The sequence below is a fragment of the Haliotis rubra genome, unplaced genomic scaffold (genome assembly GCF_003918875.1).
Source record: "Haliotis rubra isolate DU_JTF1 unplaced genomic scaffold, ASM391887v1 Scf2, whole genome shotgun sequence".
In the NCBI taxonomy this organism is placed as follows: domain Eukaryota; kingdom Metazoa; phylum Mollusca; class Gastropoda; order Lepetellida; family Haliotidae; genus Haliotis; species Haliotis rubra.
Genome location: NW_025766002.1, coordinates 178,348 through 189,232, shown reverse-complemented (window position 1 = coordinate 189,232; position 10,885 = coordinate 178,348).

The window sequence follows — 10,885 nt, the reverse complement described above, 5'->3', positions numbered from 1 at the left end:
ACCAACCTGCCACAAGGAACTCCTGATGCCGTAAAACACCAGATTTTGCACCATATACACCTAATCCGATGTTTTATTAGAAGCGACAAAACCCTTTCTACAGTCATAAGAAATGTCTATTGTACAATTCCAATTATATTATGAGCTTGTGTTTATTTGTTTGTTTGTGTGTTTGTTTGTTTGTGTGTTTGTTTAACGCCATATTTAGCAATATTGCAACTATACGACGGAGGTCTGATAACAGTAGTTATAAGCCTAGCCCAGTGTTACGAAACTGAAAATATTCACTCCTGATTTGTCTGTTACTTAAGGTTCATACATTTCACGAAAATATTTATAGCTATACTGGTTCATATCAGGATACTTTGTGTTGATCTGTAGTGCGAGATTATGGCTGGATGTAAAGCATATATGTTTTTGTTTCAATTTTTTTTAAAGTTTTCAACTTGAGTATCACTGTCTGTGCTTAATAACGTAGGTTTTACAAACAATTGAACCTGAACATGATGGCAGGGCGTGTGTTTATGAACCACATATAAGCAGTGATGACACCAGGTTTTCGCGAAAAGTTGATCGTATTCTGCCCCACTGGTGGTACCCGTCCCTGTGCAAAGGCTAGTCAATTGATCACATGGAAACAGTTCGGGAAAGTCTGGTACAAGTAAGACTTTGGGAAAGCTGACATCATCCCTTTTGTTATGCAGCTTTGTGATGAGATTTTCTTTTCTTTTCTTTTTTCTTGTATGTGTTTCTGTTACTCTGAATCTTTATTCACAGACCTAAATATTTAACACGCGAGGCGGTGTCTCCTATATTTCAAGTTCAGGAAGGTAAATACAGGGGAAGGGCATTGGCTATCTATTTGATGTTTATTGACGATGTTAGATCATCGATACACCTGAAGCTTAAGTCCTGGACAAATTACAACCCGAGCGAAAAGTTCATATGCATAACGAAACAGATCCACAATGAGGGGAGCGCACCTGGTGTGTGTGGGGATGCCTACTTCTTTTCGAAATGTTTTACTACAAAATGTTATCAAAGAGGATGTCCAGCATTTCACACACAGTTTTGTCAGTAAACTTAAATGACATTCTGCTTTCATTTTTGACAAACTTGTCACAAAGAACACGCGAACCGTTGTACGCTTCCCAATGTTGGACGCTTCCCAATGCTATAACCAACTTGTTACAAAAAAATGCGAACCGTTGGACGCTTGACAAGGCTCTAGATGCATCCAACTACATGTTATAACCAACTTGTCACAAGAAACACACGAACCCTTGGACGCTTGACAATGTACTAGATGCATCTAACTACATGTTATAACCAACTTGTCACAAGAAACACACGAACCGTTGGACGCTTGACAATGCACTAGACAATATATGTTATAACCAACTTGTCACAAGAAACACACGAACCGTTGGACGCTTGACAATACACTAGATGCATCTAATTACATGTTATAACCGACTTGTCACAAAAAAACACACGAACCGTTGGACGCTTGACAATGCACTAGACAATATATGTTATAACCAACTTGTCACAAGAAACACACGAACCGTTGGACGCTTGACAATGCACTAGACGATATATGTTATAATCAACTTGTCACAAGAAACACACGAACCGTTGGACGCTTGACAATATACTAGACAATATATGTTATAACCATCTTGTCACAAGAAACAGACGAACCGTTGGACGCTTGACAATACACTAGACAATATATGTTATAACCAACTTGTCACAAGAAACACACGAACCGTTGGACGCTTGACAATACACTAGATGCATCTAATTACATGTTATAACCAACTTGTTACAACAAAATGCGAACCGTTGGACGCTTGACAAGGCTCTAGACAATATATGTTATAACCAACTTGTCACAAGAAACACACGAACCGTTCGACGCGTGACAATGTTGGACGCTTCCCAATGTTGGAGGCTTCTCATTGCTATAACCAACTTGTCACAAGAAACACACGAACCCTTGGACGCTTGACAATGTACTAGATGCATCTAACTACATGTTATAACCAACTTGTCACAAGAAACACACGAACCGTTGGACGCTTGACAATGCACTAGACAATATATGTTATAACCAACTTGTCACAAGAAACGCACGAACCGTTGGACGCTTGACAATACACTAGATGCATCTAATTACATGTTGTAACCGACTTGTCACAAAAAAACACACGAACCGTTGGACGCTTGACAATGCACTAGACAATATATGTTATAACCAACTTGTCACAAGAAACACACGAACCGTTGGACGCGTGACAATGCACTAGACGATATATGTTATAATCAACTTGTCACAAGAAACACACGAACCGTTGGACGCTTGACAATACACTAGACAATATATGTTATAACCATCTTGTCACAAGAAACAGACGAACCGTTGGACGCTTGACAATACACTAGACAATATATGTTATAACCAACTTGTCACAAGAAACACACGAACCGTTGGACGCTTGACAATACATTAGATGCATCTAATTACATGTTATAACCAACTTGTCACAAAAAAACACGCGAACCGTTTGCCACTTAATAAGTCACTAGATATATCTGACCCCGCGTTATAACCAACTGATCACAAGAAACAGGGACTGTTATACACACGCTGTAGCACTACACACATCTAGCCCTATGTTAGACTTCATATGTTATAGCCAACTTGCCATAGAAGCACTGTCTGACACTACATATTGCTCTACACACATTACAACTTCCACATACGGTTCAGTAAGTCTGTATGAAGCTGATCGCTGTATGATTCATATTACATATTGATATTGGTACTGCACTAAGGACCCCCACGGCACTATAACATATTGATATTGATATTGGTACTGCACTAAGGACACCCACGGCACTATAACATATTGATATTGGATGTTGATACTGCACTAAGGACACCTACATCACTGTAACATATTGATGTTGGTATTGATACTGCACTATAAACACCTACAGCACTATAACATATTGATATTGATACTGCACTACAGACACCTACGGCACTATAACATATTGATATTGGTATTGATACTGCATTACAGATACCTGCAGCTCTATAACATATTGATATTGGTACTGCACTACTACAGACACCCGCAGCACTATAACATATTGATATTAGTATTGATAGTGCACTATAGACACCTACAGCACTATAACATATTGATATTAGTATTGATACTGCACTACAGACACCCACGGCTCTATGACATATTGATATTGATACTGCACTAGATGCACCTGCAGCACTATAACATATTGATATTGATACTGCACTACAGAGACCCACGGCACTATAACATATTGATATTGGTATTGATACTGCACTACAGACACCTGCAGCTCTATAACATATTGATATTGATATTGATACTGCACTACAGACACCTGCAGCACTATAACATATTGATATTATTATTGATAGTGCACTATAGACACCTACAGCACCATAGCATATTGATATTAGAATTGATACTGCACAACAGACATCGACAGCACCATAACATATTGATATTGGTATTGCACTGTAAACACCTACAGCACTATATAATATCGATATTAGCATTGACAGTGCTCTACAGAAATCTACAGCACTATAACATATTGATATTGGTATTGATATTGCACTATACACACCTACAGCACTATAACATATTAATATTAGTATTGATACTGCACTACAGACACATACGGCTCTATGACATATTGATATTGATACTGCACTAGAGGCACCTGCAGCACTATAACATATTGATATTGATACTGCACTACTGATAGTGCACTATAGACACCTACAGCACTATAACATATTGATATTGATACTGCACTACTGATAGTGCACTACAGACACCCACGGCACTATAACATATTGATATTGATATTGCACTACAGACACCTGCAGCACTATAACGTATTGACATTGATACTGCACTACAGACACCTGCAGCTCTATCACATATTGAAATTAGCATTGATACATCACTACAGACACCAACGGCTCTATGACATATTGATGTTGGTATTGATAGTGTACTATAAACACCTACAGCACTATAACATATTGTTATTAGTATTGATACTGCACTATAGACACCTACGGCACTATAACATATTGATATTAGTATTGATAGTGCACTACAGACATCTACAGCTCTGTAACATATTGATATTGGTTTTGATAATGCACTATAGACACCTACAGCACTATAACATATTGATATTTGTATCGATAGTGCACTACAGACACCCACGGCACTATAACATATTGATATTGATATTGCACTACAGACACCTGCAGCACTATACCATATTGATATTGATACTGCACTACATACACCTGCAGCACTATAACATATTGATATTGATACTGCACTACAGACACCTGCAGCTCTAAACATATTGATATTGATACTGCACTACAGACACCTGCAGCTCTATAACATATTGAAATTAGCATTGATACTGCACTACAGACACCTACAGCACTACGACATATTTATATTGGTATTGATACTGCACTATAAACACCTACAGCACTATAACATATTGATATTGATACTGCACTACAGACACCTACGGCACTTTAACATATTGATATTGGTATTGATACTGCATTACAGATACCTGCAGCTCTATAACATATTGATATTGGTACTGCACTACTACAGACACCTGCAGCACTATAACATATTGATATTAGTATTGATAGTGCACTATAGACACCTACAGCACTATAACATATTGATATTAGTATTGATACTGCACTACAGACACCTACGGCTCTATGGCATATTGATATTGATACTGCACTAGATGCACCTGCAGCACTATAACATATTGATATTGATACTGCACTACAGAGACCCACGGCACTATAACATATTGATATTGGTATTGATACTGCACTACAGACACCTGCAGCTCTATAACATATTGATATTGATACTGCACTACAGACACCTGCAGCACTATAACATATTGATATTATTATTGATAGTGCACTATAGACACCTACAGCACCATAGCATATTGATATTAGAATTGATACTGCACAACAGACATCGACAGCACCATAACATATTGATATTGGTATTGCACTGTAAACACCTACAGCACTATATAATATCGATATTAGCATTGACAGTGCTCTACAGAAATCTACAGCACTATAACATATTGATATTGGTATTGATATTGCACTATACACACCTACAGCACTATAACATATTAATATTAGTATTGATACTGCACTACAGACACATACGGCTCTATGACATATTGATATTGATACTGCACTAGAGGCACCTGCAGCACTATAACATATTGATATTGATACTGCACTACTGATAGTGCACTATAGACACCTACAGCACTATAACATATTGATATTGATACTGCACTACTGATAGTGCACTACAGACACCCACGGCACTATAACATATTGATATTGATATTGCACTACAGACACCTGCAGCACTATAACGTATTGACATTGATACTGCACTACAGACACCTGCAGCTCTATCACATATTGAAATTAGCATTGATACATCACTACAGACACCAACGGCTCTATGACATATTGATGTTGGTATTGATAGTGTACTATAAACACCTACAGCACTATAACATATTGTTATTAGTATTGATACTGCACTATAGACACCTACGGCACTATAACATATTGATATTAGTATTGATAGTGCACTACAGACATCTACAGCTCTGTAACATATTGATATTGGTTTTGATAATGCACTATAGACACCTACAGCACTATAACATATTGATATTTGTATCGATAGTGCACTACAGACACCCACGGCACTATAACATATTGATATTGATATTGCACTACAGACACCTGCAGCACTATACCATATTGATATTGATACTGCACTACATACACCTGCAGCACTATAACATATTGATATTGATACTGCACTACAGACACCTGCAGCTCTAAACATATTGATATTGATACTGCACTACAGACACCTGCAGCTCTATAACATATTGAAATTAGCATTGATACTGCACTACAGACACCTACAGCACTACGACATATTTATATTGGTATTGATATTGCACTATAAACACCTACAGCACTATAACATTTTGATATTAGTATTGATACTGCACTACAGTCACCTACAACACTATGACATATTGATATTTGTATTGATAGTGCACTACAGTCACCTACATCACTATAACATATTGATATTGGTATTGATACTGCACTACAGTCACCTACAACACTATGACATATTGATATTTGTATTGATAGTGCACTACAGACACCTACAGCACTATAACATATTGATATTGGTATTGATACTGCACTACAGTCACCTACAACACTATGACATATTGATATTTGTATTGATAGTGCACTACAGACACCTACAGCACTATAACATATTGATATTAGCATTGATACTGCACTACAGACACCTGCAGCACGTTGACATATTGATATTGGTATTGATACTGCACTACAGACACCTACAACACTATGACATATTGATATTTGTATTGATAGTGCACTACAGACACCTACAGCACTATAACATATTGATACACGTATTAGCATTGATACTGCATTACAGACACCTACAGCACTGTAGCATATTGATATTGGTATTGATAGTGACAGTGCACTACAGACACCTACAGCACTTTGACATATTGATATTGGTATTGATAGTGATAGTGCACTACAGACAACTACAACACTATAACATATTCAACTTCATAAACGTTGGACAGTGATATTGCACAACAGACACGTACATTTATATATGTTATGTTTTACTTGTCAGGAACATCAGGTTCAACATTAGAGAGTGATAGTGTACAACAAACACCTACATATTTACATGTTATACTGAACCTGTCAGGAACAGCACAACAAACACCTTTAAGCAATATTACTACACATATACCTAAGAGTAAGAGATACCGCGTTGTATCGAACTTGTCACCAACACCAAGAGGACCGCTAGCCAATTGATATTGCACTTAATACCACCCCCAGCTGACGTGCTCGTGCCGACCAGCTGACCAGTGTCTGGAGCCTGCTGGCGCCGTTCTAGACCCTCATGTTGATTCAGTCAAGAAGCAAAGCGTGCCTACTCCTCATATCTATCTAGTTGAAGGTGTACAACCCGGCTACCTTTTTGTAACTGAAATCGGTGTGACATGTGCATTTCTCGCCACGCAATTTACAACACTTTCTGTCATGTCTTACCATTGATCTAAGCAGCAGCTTGAGCAATGGACGATCTTTGGAGTGTCGCAAAGATCTCATAGACGACAGGGCATCGATTCCAGCCGAGTTGGAAAGTCACGCTACGATATTTGTCAATCATTGCAATCAGATATATTCTCCGGATGAAGAATATGTAAGCCGAGATAATCTTGTTTGAATGTATTTAAACACGAATGTCATATGTATTGATCGACAGGTACAGTGTCTGATCCAAACTGTCGCAGACAACATACGTCATCAATACTGTCACACTGGTAACAGTGTACTGACAAACTTCATAATGTTTCCTGCAGAACAGCCTTTCAGTTCAGCAGTATAATAAATCTATTGTAAACCGTGGCTGTGTATTGTGCTGGACATGATGCTGTAAATACATCTGTAACATCAGCTATTATGCAAACGTAACCCTACGACATCCACTTCAAGCATTGTTTTCATAAAGGATGAGGTTTTTTTGCTAGCAAATAATTTAACCTTTTTCTATCGGGATTGTTCCCGATTCATTGTGCGCGTGAAATTTTTAAAGCGGTTTTACAAAGTAATTTATTTGAAATTTGCAGATGTGTATATATTTTCAAAAAAACGAACATCAATAGGCGCAACTGATATAATCTCTTAGGTTAACCCTTTTGGGGCTGTACAGGTACACACTCACGAAGCCCGGCTACAGTTAACTACAGTGCAATTATCGCAAGTTGTTAACCCTTGTTAGACTGTGCGACTACACCCATGCATTCAGGGTACCATGATCTACAGTGGATATAGTCTGAAAAGGGTAACCCTTGTTGGACTATCTGAGCACACACCCGTGCATTGGGGGTACGATGACCTACAGTGGATATAGTCTGAACAGGGTAACCCTTGTTGGACTATATGAGCACACACCCGTGCATTGAGGATACGATGACCTACAGTGGATATAGTCTGAACAGGGTAACCCTTGTTGGACTATATGAGCACACACCCGTGCATTGGGGATACGATGACCTACAGTGGATATAGTCTGAACAGGGTAACCCTTGTTGGACTATATGAGCACACACCCGTGCATTGGGGGTACGATGACCTACAGTGGAAATAGTCTGAACAGGGTAACCCTTGTTGGACTATATGAGCACACACCCGTGCATTGAGGGTACGATGACCTACAGTGGATATAGTCTAAACAGGGTAACCCTTGTTGGACTATATGAGCACACACCCGTTCATTGAGGATACGATGACCTACAGTGGATATAGTCTGAACAGGGTAACCCTTGTTGGACTATATGAGCACACACCCTTGCATTGGGGGTACGATGACTTACAGTGGATATAGTCTGAACAGGGTAACCCTTGTTTGACTATATGAGCACACACACGTGCATTGAGGATACGATGACCTACAGTGGATATAGTCTGAACAGGGTAACCCTTGTTGGACTATATGAGCACACACCCGTGCATTGAGGGTACGATGACCTACAGTGGATATAGTCTGAACAGGGTAACCCTTGTTGGACTATATGAGCACACACCCGTGCATTGGGGGTACGATGACCTACAGTGGATATAGTCTGAACAGGGTAACCCTTGTTGGACTATATGAGCACACACCCGTGCATTGAGGGTACGATGACCTACAGTGGATATAGTCTAAACAGGGTAACCCTTGTTGGACTATATGAGCACACACCCGTGCATTGAGGATACGATGACCTACAGTGGATATAGTCTAAACAGGGTAACCCTTGTTGGACTATATGAGCACACACCCTTGCATTGAGGATACGATGACCTACAGTGGATATAGTCTGAACAGGGTAACCCTTGTTGGACTATATGAGCACACACCCGTGCATTCGGGGTACGATGACCTACAGTGGATATAGTCTGAACAGGGTAACCCTTGTTGGACTATATGAGCACACACCCGTGTATGAGGGTACGATGACCTACAGTGGATATAGTCTGAACAGGGTAACCCTTGTTGGACTATATGAGCACACACCCGTGCATGAGGGTACGATGACCTACAGTGGATATAGTCTGAACAGTTTAACCCTTGTTGGACTATATGAGCACACACCCGTGCATTGAGGGTACGATGACCTACAGTGGATATAGTCTAAACAGGGTAACCCTTGTTGGACTATCTGAGCACACACCCGTGCATTGAGGATACGATGACCTACAGTGGATATAGTCTGAACAGGGTAACCCTTGTTGGACTATATGAGCACACACCCGTGCATTGAGGGTAAGATGACCTACAGTGGATATAGTCTGAACAGGGTAACCCTTGTTGGACTATATGAGCACACACCCGTGCATTGAGGGTAAGATGACCTACAGTGGATATAGTCTTAACAGGGTAACCCTTGTTGGACTATATGAGCACACACCCTTGCATTGGGGGTACGATGACCTACAGTGGATATAGTCTAAACAGGGTAACCCTTGTTGGACTATCTGAGCACACACCCTTGCATTGAGGATACGATGACCTACAGTGGATATAGTCTGAACAGGGTAACCCTTGTTGGACTATATGAGCACACACCCGTGCATTGAGGGTACAATGACCTACAGTGGATATAGTCTGAACAGGGTAACCCTTGTTGGACTATATGAGCACACACCCGTGCATTGAGGGTAAGATGACCTACAGTGGATATAGTCTTAACAGGGTAACCCTTGTTGGACTATATGAGCACACACCCGTGCATTGGGGGCACGATGACCTACAGAGGATATAGTCTGAACAGGGTAACACCTGTTGGACTATATGAGCACACACCCGTGCATTGAGGGTACGATGACCTACAGTGGATATAGTCTGAACAGGGTAACCCTTGTTGGACTATATGAGCACACACACGTGCATTGAGGGTAAGATGACCTACAGTGGATATAGTCTGAACAGGGTAACCCTTGTTGGACTATATGAGCACACACCCGTGCATTGGGGGTACGATGACCTACAGTGGATATAGTCTGAACAGGGTAACCCTTGTTGGACTATATGAGCACACACCCGTGCATTGAGGGTACGATGACCTACAGTGGATATAGTCTGAACAGGGTAACCCTTGTTGGACTATATGAGCACACACCCGTGCATTGAGGGTACGATGACCTACAGTGGATATAGTCTGAACAGGGTAACCCTTGTTGGACTATCTGAGCACACACCCGTGCATTGAGGGTACGATGACCTACAGTGGATATAGACTGAACAGGGTAACCCTTGTTGGACTATATGAGCACACACATGTGCATTGAGGATACGATGACCTACAGTGGATATAGTCTGAACAGGGTAACCCTTGTTGGACTATATGAGCACACACACGTGCATTGAGGATACGATGACCTACAGTGGATATAGCCTAAACAGGGTAACCCTTGTTGGACTATATGAGCACACACCCGTGCATTGAGGATAAGATGACCTACAGTGGATATAGTCTGAACAGGGTAACCCTTGTTGGACTATATGAGCACACACCCGTGCATTGAGGGTACGATGACCTACAGTGGATATAGTCTGAACAGGGTAACCCTTGTTGGACTATATGA